Source organism: Prionailurus bengalensis, chromosome A2 (assembly GCF_016509475.1).
Source record: "Prionailurus bengalensis isolate Pbe53 chromosome A2, Fcat_Pben_1.1_paternal_pri, whole genome shotgun sequence".
In the NCBI taxonomy this organism is placed as follows: domain Eukaryota; kingdom Metazoa; phylum Chordata; class Mammalia; order Carnivora; family Felidae; genus Prionailurus; species Prionailurus bengalensis.
In genome coordinates, this window is record NC_057348.1 from 27,243,407 (window position 1) to 27,261,055 (window position 17,649).

Consider the following 17,649-nt stretch of genomic DNA (forward strand, 5'->3'; position numbering starts at 1 on the left):
CCAGGCTTCACCCTTAACGGCCTTGTTCTAGCACCAGTGAATGTAGTTGTTCCCCAGAGTCCACTGGGGCCTTTACCTGTGGGACTGCTGCACAGCCTCTACCCAATGTCCTCCCAGCAGGGGAGCCGCCTCTCCTCGTGTGGCCCAAGGACCCCTGGAGTTCACTCTGCTCCTGGGGATTCATCCTTCTCACCAGAACACCACAAGGTATTGAGCTGCAGAGTTTCAGACTCTGTGCTCCCCCTGTTTATAAAGTCTTAATGGAATTTAAACTCTCTTCTTTCACCTTTCTCCCTTTTTCGTTCAGTCCTTGCGGATGTTTCCACTTTTCCACTTTATCTCATACTGCTTTTGGGGGGGTGCTTTTCCCACACTCTCCCCCTGTCTCCGTCCTCTCTCTGCAAGCAAAAACAGCTCCCTGTCCTCTGCGGCTTCTCTCTGCCCCATTTCACCTCTCCGTGCCACATACCTGTTGAGTTCTGTGGTTCAGGTTTTACAGATTGTTGTGTTAATCCTCAAATCAGTTTTCTAGGTGTGAAGGATGGTTTAGTGTTGATCTGGCTGTATTTAATGGATGCAAAACAGAAGAAAAACTTCCGTGCTGTTCTGCCATCTTGGCTCCTCTCTTATTTTTTTAAATTTAAATTCAAGTTAGTTAAAATACAGTGTAGTCTTGGCTTTAGGAGTAGAACCCAGTGATTCATCTCTTACATATGACACCCAGTGCTCATTCCAAAAAGTGCCCTCCTTAATCACCATTTACATCTCCCCAGCTACCTCCCCTCCAGCAACCCTCAGTTTTTTCTCCGTATTTAAGAGTCTCTTATGGTTTGCCCCACCTCTGTTTTTATCTTATCTTCCTTCCCTTCCCCTATGTTATCAGTTGTTTCTCAAATTCCACATATGAGTGAAATCATATATTTGTCTTTCTCTGACTGACTTATTTAGCTTAGCATAATACCCTCTAGTTCCATACTTGTTACAAATGGCAAGATTTCATTCTTTTCATGGCCAAGTAGTGTTCCGTGTGTGTGTGTGTGTGTGTGTGTGTGTGTGTGTGTGTGTATTACATCTTCTTTATACATTCATCAGTTAATGGACATTTTCCAATAAACTTGCATTACTCTAATGATAAGATTAATAATGAATGATATTGAACATACTGCTGATTTTAATAAAATGACCATTGCAAACAACTGGTGATTGAGCAACTTAGTCACTTCCCTTAGGGAGTCCTTAGAACAGTACGTTCCAGTTACCCATTGCTGTCTAATAACTCCAACCCCTCCAAAAAGAACCCTTAGTGATAGAAAACAACCATCATTTTGTTATGCTCACAGTTTTGTGGATTATAAACTTGGGATAGGCATAGTGAGGGTTGCTTATCTCTGCATCCTGATGACTGGAGTCTCAGCTGGGCTACTCAAAAGGCAAGAGATGGTTGAGACAGCCCCACTGGAGTTATATGCCCAGGGTTCTAGCTATTGGCTGAGTTCCTTGCCTTTTCCACATGTTGTGTCTGGTGGAGTTGGAATGTTCAAGAGAGCTCCTTCAGTCCCATATTTGGTATTTGGTCAGCCATCTCTCTCTCTCTCTCTCTCTCTCTCTCTCTCTCCCCCTATCTCCTTCTCTCTTTTCAAGGTTTTTCCATATGTCAAGCTTGAAGAGCAAGGCAGTCTAAGAATAGGAAGATTTCTTATTTGATGGCTGACTTCACTCAGAGTAAACATTCTAAGAGGTACAAGCTGCAAGCCTTCTTATGACCTAATCTTGGAAGACTCAGAATGTCCCTTATGTTGCATTTAATTATTTCAGCAAGCCACTAAAGCCAGCTGAGATTCTAAGGGAAGAGGATTACTACTCAAAAAATTTGTGGCAATCTTTAATCTATCACATTTCATTCTCTGGACATGAATTATTTACAATCCTCCCACATGCAAAATACACTCACTCTTTCCCAAAATGCCCAGCCAAATTATATCATATTGCAATATTGGGTGTCAAGGATTGCTTCACTGGAATCAGATTTGGGTTTGTGAGTCTCCTTGTGTGTGAATCACTGAGTATAGCTCCTTGAGTACAAATTATTATTGATATGAAGACTTGTGAACTACAGAAAAAAACTATTTATTCCCTCCCCTACACAATATGCAATGGTGAGAAAGGCACAGTATAACCGGAGTATAAACACTTCCATCCCCCAAGGAGGGGGTCTTTGGAGAACATATAGCAATCAGTTGTGCAGAGAAAACCAGCCAGGTACATGTCATCATTTCTTTTTCCTGGGACAGGAAATGTTATGGAATGAATGTTTTTGTCCCTCAAAATTCGTATGTTAAAATGCTAACCCCCAATGGGATGGTATTGGGAGGTGAGGCCTTTGGGAGATAATTAGGTCATGAGAGTGGAACCCTCAGGAATGGGATTAGTTCCTTTATAAAAGACACCTTAGACAGCTCTCTCATCCATTCTGCCATGTGAAGACACAGCAAGAGGTCTGCTACCAGGGAGAGAGCTCCCACTCTACAATGTTGGCACCCTGATCTCAGACTTCTAACCTCCAGAACTATGAGAAATAAATTTCTGTTTATGTGCCACTCAGTCTATGATATGTTGTTATAGCAGCCTGAGATAACTAAGATAAGAAATATTCCTTGATTGAGGTTTAGTGTTGCTTCCTGGGAATAACTCCTATTCTGGAAATTGTTTCCATTTTATAAGCAAAGTGGAAAGAATCAAGCTTTTTTGGGTTTGAATTCTGACTTTATATTTACTAGCTATGTGACTATTTAATTTATTTTATCTCTCTGAACCTCAAGTTCATTATCTATAAAAAGCATATAGTAATACCAACTTATAATATCATTATGGAGATTACATGAACTAATCTGTGTACTTAGCCTGGTACCTGGCACCAAACAACTTCTAATTTTCATCTTTTTGTGATGTTAGTTTAGACAGTGGCAAAATTGTCACAGGCCTTGAGAAGACCACAGGAACTCACCCATACAGAGGCCATTATAGAGGAATCTCCTATGGAATTATAGAGCAGTGACTTGGAGCATGTCCCACAGAATTGTTGAATAGTGGACTTCTATTGCAGAAAGGAAGTTTGAAAGAATCTAGTTAGCTCAGTTAGAATAATAATAGCAATAATAATAATAATAGTAGTAATAATAATGAAGCTTTCAGAAATTATCATGTTTTTTGAGGTCACTTACTGAATGCTATTCTTTAGCCTCAAGTGGCATTGTTTGTTTCATGTTCTACAATATTCAGTATGGCTTTATTCTTCCATCTCCTATAACGAAGCTACTGTGAACAGAATTTCAAGTGTAGAGAGTGGCACCAACATTTGACCTGACCTGGCTAACATGTTTGACCCTGCCATATGGTTCAGAGTCGAGCAGTTGTTCAGAAGTTTTCATAGTCCAAAGTAGTTGGCTGAGATCAATGATAGCAGGCTGTTATGTTTAATATCAGCAACTGAGTGGAGGAGAGGAGGCACACCAGATTAGTGTGGCTCCACAGTTTTGTAACACAGTCCTCCATGAAAAGACAATGAGATGTGACCTCAAGCACAATGTTTGGATCAGTATACCAGGAGATTTAAGGAAATTCCATTGCACATAAATATAAATACTCATGGATAACAAATGAAAACGAAAAACTGAAAAATGTATTCCAAGTTTAATGATGACTAGTTTTACTATAAGCATACCATCCCCCTCACCTTTTTTTTCTTCTGGAACTGTACCCAGAAAGACAAATAGGTAGTCAGCAAGTGCAGCAGGCAACATCAGTGCTCCACCCATATGCCTTCAATTTATTTACTACATCACTTCCCATCTCCTTGCCATATTCATGCACTCTGGTTCCCCCTGTGCTTTCACTTCTAATATCCAGCACCGGGATCTCTCTTTGGTGGACCTTCCTACAGGCCACTGCCTATTTTTCTAGAATGTGCCAAGAGCTAATGTGTTTGGGAATTTACATCCCCTCACTGATGGCTGAGTTGTGCAGGAATGCAGTACTCTAAGTATAACTCTGAGGAGCAATCTCTACTATCTCTAGACATCTCTGCATGGTTAGGCCACTTTCCATGGGAGTTTCCTTGATACCTGACCTTTGGTTGACCTCCTCCTTTTCTTCACAATCCCACTCCCCCATTGACCCTCCAGTTTCTCCAGGGAATACTTTCTATTAAATCGTTTTCACATAAATCTTCATCTCAGGGTCTGCTTCTAGGACACCTACCCTTCAAATAGGATAGGAGATGTCAAAATTATCTTTGAAAATTGATTATATTTCCCATAGGTATTAGATGCATGGCTTATGTATAAAATCCTAAAAAGTGATTTTGCACACTAAACTTTGGGAACCACTAAAGTATATTAAGCAAGGAATAAAGTAAGATTCTACATAGAGATTTCTGGGTCCTTAAGATAGTTTGCAAACTTCAGACAGTAAATGGAGATACATGGAGAATTCTAAAGCAGAATATATTCTGTCTCACTATATAGTTTATTTCATTATGTTTAAACATTAAGCCATTATGCCTTGAATACGTATTAATAGTTTTGTTTATTGTTATTGGTTGGAGGGTTGAATAAGATTATAAGGGAAGATCAGGTTCTGAAGTCAGCAGGAAACTTAAATGCATGTACAACAATGAAGTTAACCTGTGTCTTTTAAAATTCATTTATTAAAAGCATATGTATTGGCCAAATTCTATTTATCATATATTATTTGTGTTATTCTAAACACTGGGAATATGGCAGTAAACAAAACAAATTTATGCCTTCATGAAGCTTACATTCTAGTAGGAGGAGAGAAAACAAACAAGTTATTATATAATATATAATATGTCAGATGGAGAGACACACTATGGAGAAAAATAAACCAGGGTTAGTTGGCTAGGGAGTGGCAGGGTGGGGGTATTGCTTTATTTGGGTAGTCAGGGGAGACTCACTGATAAGGCAATATTTGAACAGAGACCTAAAGGAAGTAAGGAGGTCACCATGCTGCTATCTGGTAAAAAATCATTCTAGGTAGAGGGAGCAGTGTGGTGGACATAGGTCCCCTGCTGGGGAATGTAGTTGAATACAGTCTTGCTGCCAACCTCTGGACCCACCACCACATTCACATGGAGGCCATACTTCCCCAAGTCTCTCCCCTAGCTAGTAACTGAGCAGAATGGGGTTCTAATTCAGGACTATTCCACCTCCCACAGGCAACGGTGGCTCATAGACACCCCACTGGCCTGCCAGAACCCCCATTAAGACTGCACTGCAGTGTGAAACCTACCTATGCAATCCTCTTTCCTTACCCTCCCCATTATAGGTGTCAGATCGGCACTGTGGTCAAAGGCCCTTTCCATCTTCTCCACACCCATTCCCTTATCCTTTGCCCACATTTCCCCTCAATACATTTCTTGCATTGCTAATTTCATCTTGGCATCTGCTTCTTGGAGGGCCCAAAGTAACACAAACAGAAAATGCAAAGGACTGAGGCAGGAGCATGCTGATATGATCGAGAAACATGAAAATTAGCATGTCAGGAACAGAATTAAAGAAGAGGAGAGTGATGGGGAATATGGACAGACACCGAACAAGAGACCAAATCGTGAGGGTCTGGCAGGCACCATAAGGACCTAGAGTTTTATTCTTTGTAATACAGGGACACCTTTGGAAGATTCTGAGCAGTGGAGAATGTGAGCTAACATTCTATCATTTATCTGTCTATCTATCTATCTATCTATCTATCTATCATCTATCTATCTTAAAGTTTATTTATTTTGAGAGAGAGTATGAGCAGGGGCAGAGAAGAGAGAGAGGGAGAGAGAGAATACCAAGCACAGGCTCCTTGCTATCAGCAAAAGAATCCAACATGGGGCTCAATATCATGACCATGATATCATGACCTGAGCTGAAATCAAGAGTCAGATGCTTAACAGACTGAGGCACCCAGGAGGCCTGATCTATCATTTCAAAAGGACCCTTGTCACTGCTGCTTTGAGAGCAGATGATTGGAGGAAAGGGCAGAAGCAGGGAGACCAGCTTGGGGGCCACTGAAGAATCCAGATGAGAGATGGTGTTTGAAGGAAGTGGGTAGTGGGGGAAGTAGGGAGCAAGTGGATGAATTCTAAATACATTTGAAGACAGAGCCAGCAGGACTTGCTGATGGTTGAGCCTGAGGTATGACAGAAAGAAAAGCCAAAGATAACACTGAGATTTTTGGCCTGTGCAAATGGATTTAGCATTTACTGAGACAGGGAAGACTGGATATTATGAAATATCATTATAGATTTTCTAGTTTAAATGGGTTTCTCCTGCCTGTGTGCTGCCAATGATGCTTCATTGATGTTTCTACTTCATTACAAATCATATTCCTTATATCATGGTTGCAGCTGCTACTATTGCTACCTATCAATTAATGTGTACTTGGTGCCTGCTACACAAACCATTATAGATACATAAAATCTTTATATATTTCTTTATATATATGTATTTCCCACATCTCTCATTTAAACCTTACAACAACCTCATGAGATTAGCTCCAGGTTGGTTTTCTGCTTTGCTTTGTTTTGGCATAAGTATATGTAGAGAGTTAGTGCCAGGCTCAGAACTGAATCCAGGATGGTGTGATTCTAATGCTGTGCTCTTCATTATCCCATGTGCTTCCTTTTGACCCATGTGGCTCTTCGGTAGCTGTTTTGTGTTCACCACTGTCTCCATACCAGTCCATATGCTTCCTAACAAGTTGGTATTGAAATCAGCTTTGTATACGCTACTTCAACTACTAAGTTTCCCTGCGTAGACTAGGTTTGATAATTCTTGGTGGCATTTTGTGACTTGTATGTCTCTGACCATTGGCTTGATAATATCCAGTGGCTTCTGTGGTTGTCCCTTACCTGCCTGACACTACATGGTCCCATTCGAAACTTCTGCCTGATTTTCAGTACTTGGTCATTGGACTCTATCTCCCTGTCATCTCTGGGCTACTCTGTACCAGAAACTTCAGGGAGAAGACCCGGCCTAAAATTTCTGGCCCTGACACCTCATTTCTGATGCTACTCATGATTCCAATGTCCTGGTTAGAAAGAGATTTAGAGACATTTAATACTTTGCTTATGCATTCCCTTTCCCTGAATATCTGAAGCTCCCTTTCAGCTAGCTGAGTTAGTTATAACTTGAGAACACTTATGCTATTTGACATATATGAATTATATAAGCAGGTTGCGTTTCTGCTGCAAAAGAAAAGCCAGAACAGCGAAAAATTGACTAATTGCAGACACACTTTTTCCTATCCATTCACAATCTTTTATATTAACTTGAACATTAACTCCTTATTATTTGGCAACAACAAAGTGCACTTGCAAAGACTCACCTTCAAAATGGCCAGCACTTTCTGACATCCTCCAGCTAATAATAACTCTGGACTGTGGACATCTGATCAGAATTAATTGCAGCAGACTGGAGTCCTGCAAATGTTAAAATGTCTTTAGTTTTACAGACCAATAGATGTTACGGTTCAGCAGTTCTGCATTATTAGTAAGCTTCTTGAATCTTGAGGGAGGGAGCCCAACAAACCATTGTAACCTTTATAAATTAAATGAGAATTAGTTCCTGTGCTTGTTGACTGTATCAAGAACAAGGATGCAGAATAAAAATAACACCTTTTTTTTATATCTACCAAACAATTTAATATAAAAAGCTCGATTTGCCTGAGCAAAAATAAAGCAGTCAGCTAAATATAAAGTATTCATCATATGCAGGGGAAATATCTGACATGTTTAGGGAGTAGACTGATAGACAAAGAGAAAGAAACCCTAATAAAAAGGTCAGAATGTAATTTAAGAGGTTAATGGTTAGACCATGGTAGCCAAGAAAACATTAGTCTCCAAATCAAGGTGAAAGTCTGTGACTTTCTAAAGGTCCTATCTAAACTCCTAAAGGACCAAGAGACTGGGATTTCTACATGTCACTTGTTCTTCCTGTGTTATATGTTCCCATTAACAAGTGGAACAGCTTTATTATTGAGGACAAATAATAAAAATGGATGCATAGAGTTTGGGTAGATGGTCAAAATTTAAAATAGGCTACCTATAGCTGTGATAGGGTATATGGTGGTATATGGGAGGGAATAATATGGGAATTATATGGGAGGGAATAATATGAGAATAATAAGGGAATAATGAGAGAGAAACTCAAGAGACTTTTCATGCATTAACTATGGCATGACTATGGCAAAAAACAAGAAGTAGTTTTTGAAAACTGTTAGATTGGATTGGTAGAAATGAAATAATCTATTATTTTCATTAGCAACAAAGAGCATTCATCCCAATATATACCTGTTCACTAACTTGTACTTAGTGTCTCAGAGACAATAAGACATTCATATTGATTTTTCATTCATTCTGCATAATTTATTATGCACCATCCATATATTAAGTATTGTGTTAGAACTCTAGGCCAAGGCTGGCAAGTCCTAGAACCTAGTGCCACCACATGCCCATTGTTCCCATAACAGACATCACCAATCAGCCACAACACTGGTATCACCAATCAACCACAACACTAGTTCCATTGCTTCTGATTATGGTCTCAGAGTCTTTTTCAGCACAGATATGGACCTTTGCTATTAGCACAGACCACACAGAGGTTATTGCAATAAAATGAGGTAGCAAAGAGTGAGAACTAGAATGAAATTAGAATGGTGAGGATAGGGAAATGAATACATTAGAAAGACACTAAAAGGGTAAAAGAGACAGGACATTGTCAGTGATTGGATGCTGGCTGGGGATGAAATTTGCTGGGGCAAAATTAATAATGATACCAAGGTTTCTAGCTTGCTCAACTGGGTAGACAAAACACCATTTATTGAGGCGTTTGAGGGAGAGGAACATCTGTAGGGGGAAAAATAAGCTTTAAATATTTTGAGTTTTAGTTTCCTGTGGGTCATCCAAATAGAAATTAAGAAATTGGATATTTGAGTCTGTAATTCAGATGCATGATCAAAACTAATGAGGAGACAGTTTAGAGGGTTGTTGTAACACATGGACACTGGAGTCCCATTATCTGGGTTTGAATCTTCATTCCACACGGTGCTAGCCGTATGACCTTGGTGAAGTTCCTTAGTATACCTTAACCTTGAGATTTTTCATGGTTAGCAGAGATAATTATAGTATCTATCTTAGAGGATCATCTTGAAGATGAATGAATGCTGGCAACACACAGTGAGCACCATATGAATACTAGCTCTTATTTTTGTTGTCATTACATCTAAACAGTGCTAAATATTTGTAGAATGAATGAATCCATGGGGTAACCCAGAGAAAGTTTAGAGAATGAGAAGACAAGAGGAATAAAAAATAAACTTGGGTTTATTATACCTTAATGAGTTGGTAATCTAGTTGTATGAAAATTCAAATGCCTTGATATGTCCATGAGTGAACAAAGAAAGATTCCAAATCCAAATGGTAATTCTTATCAGAACACAGAAAAGAAATTCAGTGTGACAGACCAGAAGACTATTTGAGGACAAAATGAGGCAGCTAACCTTGAACTAGGTAGGTCCTTCTAGAGGGACAGTTCTGTCCAAAAAGCAAGTGTTGGCTAGCCAAATACCCACAGTTGGTTAAAAGGCAAGATAAGGAAGCAAGACGCAAGGTTTCATTGATAACACTGGTTGGCAGAGTTGCGGCAAGCAGTATAGTGGCCAAAGCAGTTATTTCCATGTCGCTGGAAATAACAACATGAATTCATAAATTTGGTGTACTCCCACAACAAACATGCTCCTGAAAAGGTATACAAGGATCACAGCATTGTAAATCTGTGTTTTGCAACATATTGTGTTGTTGTGATCTATGTTATTAGTTACTCATATAACTGGACTGGCAGGGCTTATAGAAACCAGTGCTAGTGAATGACACCCCATCCCACAGGTTCTCAAGCGAACCACCACCACCCCGCCCCCACCCCAGCTCATCCTTGATTCCTCTCTTTGCTCTTCACTCCCTGAATTAATTAAGAGTACTCTTGACTCTAAGTTTCAAGGACATCTTACATCCATTATCCTTTTTACATCTCCACTCCTATTCCTGATGCCAAACAGAATCTTCTGTCACCTGGGTGACCTGCAGTAGCCAGCAGTCTCTCTGCTTCTCCCTATAATCCATTCTCCAAATCAAGCCATGTAACTCCTCAGCTTAAAGTAAAGCCCAAATTTGTATGGGTTTTGTATGACCTATAAAGCTTTGTATGACCTGACCCCTGCCTACTTCCTTCATTTTGTCCTTCTTCCCATCTTCTTTTTTTAATTTTAATTTTATTTGAGAGAGAGAGAGAGAGAGAGAGAGAGAGAGCAAGTGAGCAGGGAAGGAGGAGGAGGAGGAGGAGAAAGAGGAGGGGAGAGGGAATTCCAAGTAGTCTCCATGTCTGATATGTGGCTAGATCCCATGATCCTAGGATCATGACCTGAGCTGAAATCAAGAGTCAGACACTCAATCTACTGGGCCACCCAGGCGCCCCCCTCCCTTCCCATCTTCTAATATGCTTTAGCTTCACTGGCCTTCTTACTCTTCTCAAATACACCAATCTCTTTCTCACCTGAAGGCCTTTACATCACCTGCTCTTCCTTCAGGTCCTGTAGACTTTCAGAAGTCTGATCCCTTCTAATCACTGGGTTTCTCATTTCAAGTATGTTCCCCTCAGGGAGCATGTTACAGACACTCTGTACATCCCCATTTCCCTGGTCACTTTCCAAGAAATCCTGTTCAATTGTCTTCACTGCCATTTTCTGATATTTTCACCTTGCTTTATTTGCAACTTTTTTGTTATTGTCACCCCCACTAGAATGTAATTTCCACAGTAGCAGAGACCAGGGCTGGCCAGCTTATCCGCTGGATACAGTAGGCACAGTGCCTTAAACCGGTGATACTTTTGGGACCCATGAAAATTTTTTAATTTCTTTAAAAATTAGGGGAAATGGGCATAATAACTCCAATGAATATGAAATAAGGAATCCAGGCTGGATTAAATTTGTTTTTAAATATAGTCATAAAATACAATTTTTAATACTAAAAAAAAATTATTGTCAGTTTGAGAGAGAGAGACAGGGAAAGCAAGCACGAGTGGCAGAGGGGCAAAGAGAGAAAGAGAAAGAGAAGGAGACACATAATCTAAACCAGGCTCCAGCCTCTGTGAGGCTCCAGGCACTAAGCTGTCAGCACAGAGCCTGACATGGGGCTCGAACTCATGGACCATGAGATCATGACCTGAGCTGAAGTTGGACGCCTAACCCACTGAGCCAACCATATGCCCCTAATATTTTTATGGTTGAAGGAGTCCATGAAAGTCATAGGTAGCCATGATGGGGACTTTGTCAGTCTTGTTCATGGCAGTGACTCTAGCACCTAGAACTATACTGGGCACAGAGCAAGCTCCCAAAATGACTTTGTTGTTCAGATAAATTTAAGTAGCTTGATAACTTTGGAGTCTGGCCTAATAGAACCCAGGTTGTGTGTATATACACATGTGCATGTAGGTACATGTGGTCATGTGTGTTGGACATATTCTTTTTGTCCCCTACATCCACTGTCTGCCCTTGTCTACTTGGCTCTGGGAATGAGGAAGCTGATTTCTATGTATTCCTATGGTTTCAGATTGAGTTCAGCCAAGGGGCAGCGCCAGCAGGAGATCTGAGAATGGGACAGTGAGGTCTCAGGATTTATTCCTGGGGTGCCCTCTCTGCTGAAGAGTCAAAATGGACCTCCTTCCCCCATTACCCTAATGACCACTGATAATAATGATAATAATAATAATAATAGTACTAATTAGTATTTACTGAGATTAAATCTGGTGTCAATATTTTTATGTAGCAAAATGATATGATAGCATGATTGACAGCCTTTATTTTATACTTGAGTTTTGCAGCACAAAAATGTACTGCATCAGTGTCCTCAAAGGTCTCTCTTGATCATTTGACATTCATATGTTCTCTTCCGATGTCCCTTTTCTCTCTCCATGCTTGTAAGCTTTTCCTTCTTTTGTTAGTAGGTCTAGCTTTATTATGTCTTCACTTGTCAATGGATGTAGTACGTGATTGAGCAACTTTCCAATATCACTGTCATTAACTTTATGAAATATTGACTCTTATGCAGTCTATGTGATTTCATGAGCAATGTGTTTGCTCTCTGGTTCTCCTGAACTTAGCCCAATTACTGTGTCATGATGTGAGCCTTTAGTATTAAGTGGTCCTTGTTTCTGCAGGAATGGCTAGCATCCTGTTTCCCAAGCTTCTATTATAAAAGAATCCACATAGCACTTAAAAAACACTTTAGTTCCTGTAGGAAAAGTTTTGGGTTTTTTTTCATGATAAAAGTAGATATATGGTAAAGCCTAAGTTCTTGCAATAAGCAAAAAACTATGTGGTTCCTGGTTTCTATGGCATAACGAGTATGTTTCCACTTTGTTGGCTGCTCTTTGTTCTTCCCTTTTTTCTTTTTACTTCTGTCATTTTCTGTAGAAGAATCAAAATTTCAAAATATACAAAATCTAAAGCTAAGATCTTGAAGTCATTTTAAAGATAAGTGATGGATAATTAAATGAGACAATATACATAAATGTACTTTTAAAAGTATCTAAAATTAATTACTCAGGTAAATTTGGTTTTAATATATAATACAGTATTAGCCCTAATGGCTAAGTTCATTATAATAATCAGTATATAAATTTCCTGGTAATATGACAAGTGCTTGGAAGTACATCTCATAAATTATTAGTAAAATGTGAGATAACTAACATTCATTTTTACATTTATTTTAGACAAGGATTTTTGTCATATTTCTAAGTAGCTCACAGCTATATAGGTAAGTTCTTTTGATTTCTTCATTTTATCAGCTCTCAAAATGGCAGTAATATTTTATAATGTTCCCAAAATATTTGCTTTGCTAAACCATATAAATTATATCTCATGCCTAATCATTAGCACATCATCATAGTGAAATTTAGATAATAGTTGGAGGCATCAACATTTAATTATGAGTTATGATTTTCATGATATTCTTACATGAGTGTTTCATCAATAGCTCTGGTCTGACAAAGCCAAGTTTGACCCTTTATATTATCTGCTTTCCCTCCTCCAGGGTACTCCTTCAGTATAATGGCACTCTGATTTTTGCAGTAACTTAGGGCAAACATTTCTAGGTCATCTTCCATTTGTTCCTCTACTGCCATCTCCACCCCTCTTCCTCCTCCTTCCCCGAGTCCTCCATCTAAGAAATCATCTGATCCTGTTGCTTTTTTCCAGAAGGGGAACAGGGAGGAAGATGTCTGACAGGGAGCTGTAGAGAGACATGGCATATTTGAAAACCGACGCTCAGTGCTGACAGGATACTGACTGAGTCTTGGGGGAGAGCAGTGGTGGGAGATCAGCATGTTGAGGAAGATCCTGTAATGCCTTCAAGGTCTTGCTTAGGAATTTGGATTTTATACCTTACTCAGAGGGAAGTCACTGGGAAACAACAACAATAACAACAGAAAAATGTAAGATTGGAGATTAGCATGGTAAGTGCAATTAAAGGAAGGTGAGGAAGTTTCACGTGCTGATAAAAGAGTGATTGACAGGAAAACAGGGAACATGGGCTCATCAGGGAAGGAACTAAAGCTGAAGATTGAGGGAGGGGGTGGGCCATACCAGGAGAGAAAGGAGTGATGCCAGAGAGCAGTATAGAAAGAATGAAGAAGCAGAGCAAGTAGAGGATGTAAGGTGGTGGTCAGAGGGAAATTTCAGACTTAGAGGTTTGAAAAGAGTATGATCCTGAGAATCACTTATGTCAGGTCCACAGTGAATACCTTTGAAATAGATGAGGGGCAAGAAACTGGGAGGCGAGGGCTTTGGTGGTGGTCATTATGGAGGCTATTGTTATTACAAGAATGGATGGCAGTGTTCAGAGTGGAAAGGAAATTTTCAACATATGGAGGAGTATGAAGTGGATGTTGGTGGATGCTGGGAATGGGGCAAAGCAGAAGAGCTTATCAGTTAAGAGCACCAGCTGGGTTTGAATCTTGGCTCCACCACTTTCTGTTTGTGTGGCCCTGGGAAAGTTAGGTTCATACCTTTGTTTCTTCATTTGCAAAACAGAGATGATAGCAATAATAACTTTCACAAGGTAATTATCAATATTACACAAGATAAAGCATTAAAGCTCTCAGAATAGTGCCAAGGTCACAGTGGGTGCCCAGTCAATATTAGCCATTATAACTCAGAGGTAGAGAAGTAAAAGTTGTTTTTGGCCTTGGAAGGAGGCAGGAAAATATTGGCTCTCCTTCCTGATGAGGGTAAGAAAAAAAAAGTGCCTGGGAGAAAAATATGTCCATATTTAAAACAAACTTATATTAAAAAAAACCTATCTTCATGTACAATAAATGTCATTGAGAATTTAAGGTAGCTTCTTGGCAATGGACTGAACTTCTGGAGATCTCTGGGGAATGACAGCTGTCCAGAGGATCTGACTCATGGCCAGGACAATGGACAACAGTGATGAGAGAGGCAGAGGGGTGAGATATAGAGATAAAAGACAGATTGGCTACTCAGTCTTGGAATTTCATGGAACTCTGAAGAGGGGTGGTGGGTAGTAGTATGTTTTCAACATCCCATTCTCTGGTGTAGACAGTAGACACAGTTATGACTAGTTTGGTTGCACTATAGGAGCCTCAGATTGGAGGTTTATCAGAGTGCGTTTTAGTTGAGTGTTCTGAGAAATCAGAAAATGCCATGGGGGACCAGCTCATTTAAGCAGATGTGACAGATTCAGATGTAAAATATTGTATTCTGCTTGCTCTTGGAATTTTCTCTAAAACAATTAATTCTACCCATATCTTAAACCTCATTTAATTTTACTTTAGATTATTGAGTTAAGTCTGGAGCTTACCTTTTGGATGTAACCCACTTTGTCTTCCTGGTTGTAACTCTTGCCTCTTGGGGAATAATTTGGCTATACTTCCTTAAGACATAGCAGTCTCAGACTACTTTGGATAACCCCCCATCTTAGATTGGGTTCACTGGAAACATACTTAAAGATGAAAAGTTAGGTGCAGAAAGTTTATTGGGAAGTGCTCTCAGGAGATACACCTGGAGGAGGAGGCAAGGATGGCAGCATTGGGCAGAAAGAGAAGCTGATATGCAGTGAGGTTGCAGCAGAGGCTTCAACCAACCCTACAGGGCCTCTAGGCTGAGATGGCCTTTCAGAGTTGTCCCCCTTGAGGCCAAGGAACCCGATATTTATAGCCAGTCATTGACTGTGGATTGCTCCCTGGGAATGGGCATAAACTTGGGTGAGGTAATTCCCTGAGGCTGAGGGAATATTCCAATGAGGGATACTTCCAGGAGCCTTTATTAGCCAACATTTCCAGCTGATGGGGGATGGGTGTCGGCCTTTGAGAGCAGCCACAGTGTTGCTCTCTGGCCAGGCAAAGCACCACAGTACCTACTACATCCTCTTTGTACAATGTACACACAGTGTACACACAGATTTTCCAATGTACACACAGTGACTGATTAAAATTACCCATACAACTGGCCTTAGTTTCTGTAGGGTCATGTTGGGGGTGAGATGGGGGATGAAGAAAGAGAAAGGGAGTCAAACAGGAACAGTAGGAGAAGGCTGAAATCTTATTTCACACCCTTCACAATTTTGCCCAGGGTCACCCACAAGAGGCAAGGCCAAATACACCACAGAGAACGAAGGCTGGTGTAACAAATGTGGAAATTACTCCCATGGGCCATGCAAAAAAGAAGAAGTTTGTGCATTTTGTACTACTCTCTCTTTCCTTAGCTGCACATCTACAGACTATCTTTAATATCTATGAGGTCATCATTCCACTTGGCAACACTACTGTGGAATTACACAGAAATTGATCTACATATCACGTGGCGGCTAACAACGAGGAGAATGAGCTTTCAGTGATTATTGAAAAGTTAAGGGACTAATAATGACAAAACTACTCCCTTCCCTGGAGAAGTTACCCTTGCAGAAGAAAGAGCAGTGCATCCTCCCACTAGGAGAATTTTTTAAAAGATAAGAGCTTGGCTCTTAATATTAAACTAAAGGTAATAAAGAAAATTTTAAACTCTGAGGGACTAAAATAATGGTAGTTCTGTTCTAATGTATATAGTTTTGAAATGCCTGATAAAAAGTACCATCTGGGCTGTACCAGGACTATAAAATTAATATCCACTGACCTGTCTGAAATATGCTCTCGTGAGTGACGGTGTCTCCAGCAGGTTATTTGGCTTTTCTTAGTACCAAAAATGTGCATCATCCACCATAGGGATGGAAAGATCTCCTTGTAGGGGTGATTATTGAGTTATTGCCCCATGATCTCAGAGAATTTTTGATCCCCTGACCACCAAGAGGCCACTTTCGATACTTTCAATTCCAAAAGCAAAAGTCATGGAACACTCCTCCCTTTTATTCACTGGGAAAATTTCTAAAGGATGACAATTCTCTTATTCCCTGGAAAAGAATAAAGGAATATGGAAGATGTGTTAGAAAGAAATTTCATATATATCCCTCTTCATTAAAGTGTGAATTTCACTCTAAATGTGCTCATTTCCTAAGTTGTAAATTATAGTCCGAAAAAAAAAAATAGAGCCTGGCTATTCCCAAGTTTATGAAATCACGTAGTCTTTCCTGATGAAAAATTCCCTGCTCAACAACCAATTTGCCACTAATGATAATAAGGTCGTCCAAGTGCACAGCTGTTGGGTTTCCAATCTACACACAGTGACTGGTTAAAATAACCCAGCAAAACCATGGAAGTGGGCTGTTGCACTGGTTGGAAAGTTGTACATAGAAAGAAGCCATAGGCATTGATGGAAACTGGTTGGTCAGCCTGCCATTAATTAGCAAGGGAAACCTCTCCTGTTTTAAATAATTTATACCTGCATCCAAAGTAGGTAATAGGAGTATAACAAAGGAAGCATTACTGCTTACCAGGAGAACTTCTCCAAACACAATTTATCAGCATAAGAGGTAACTGGGTTTGAATACAGTTCACCTTGTGACAAAGCTCAGCCTGAACAATTGACTCTTCTGATGAAATGATTTAATGTGCAACTGAAACTAGTTTGTCTACTAACCTAGGTATAAGGAGCATGTGGTGCTTTCGTATCTTTGGCGGGCAAACAGCATCAGACATTTTTCGTTGTTTATTCTATACTTTTAGGGACAAGAAAAATATCTTAGATCCTTAGACCATTTCTTTTTTGTGTATTTGACTTAAATAGCTGGCAAAGCCATTGAAATAAGTGCCATTTTATTAAATGGGAAAAATGTAGATTGATTCTATTCATATAAATAATAAATTCTCTGAACATGTAAAATATTTCTGAAGCTGCATTAATGCACATTTGCATTTCTCTTTAATATGAAACAGCTGTTGTATTTTTCATTTTATGGCATTTTAAAGAGAAGGAAAGGATTGGGAACCAACATGAATCACAGGTCCCTACTGCATTTCGTTAAAGACAATATCACATTAATTCCTGTTGCTTCTGAGTCTGGTGGAGAACAGAAACTTGCTTCATTTTTAAAACCCTGAAACTTAACATAGAAACTTTAATGTAAGCATTTAAATTATCAAC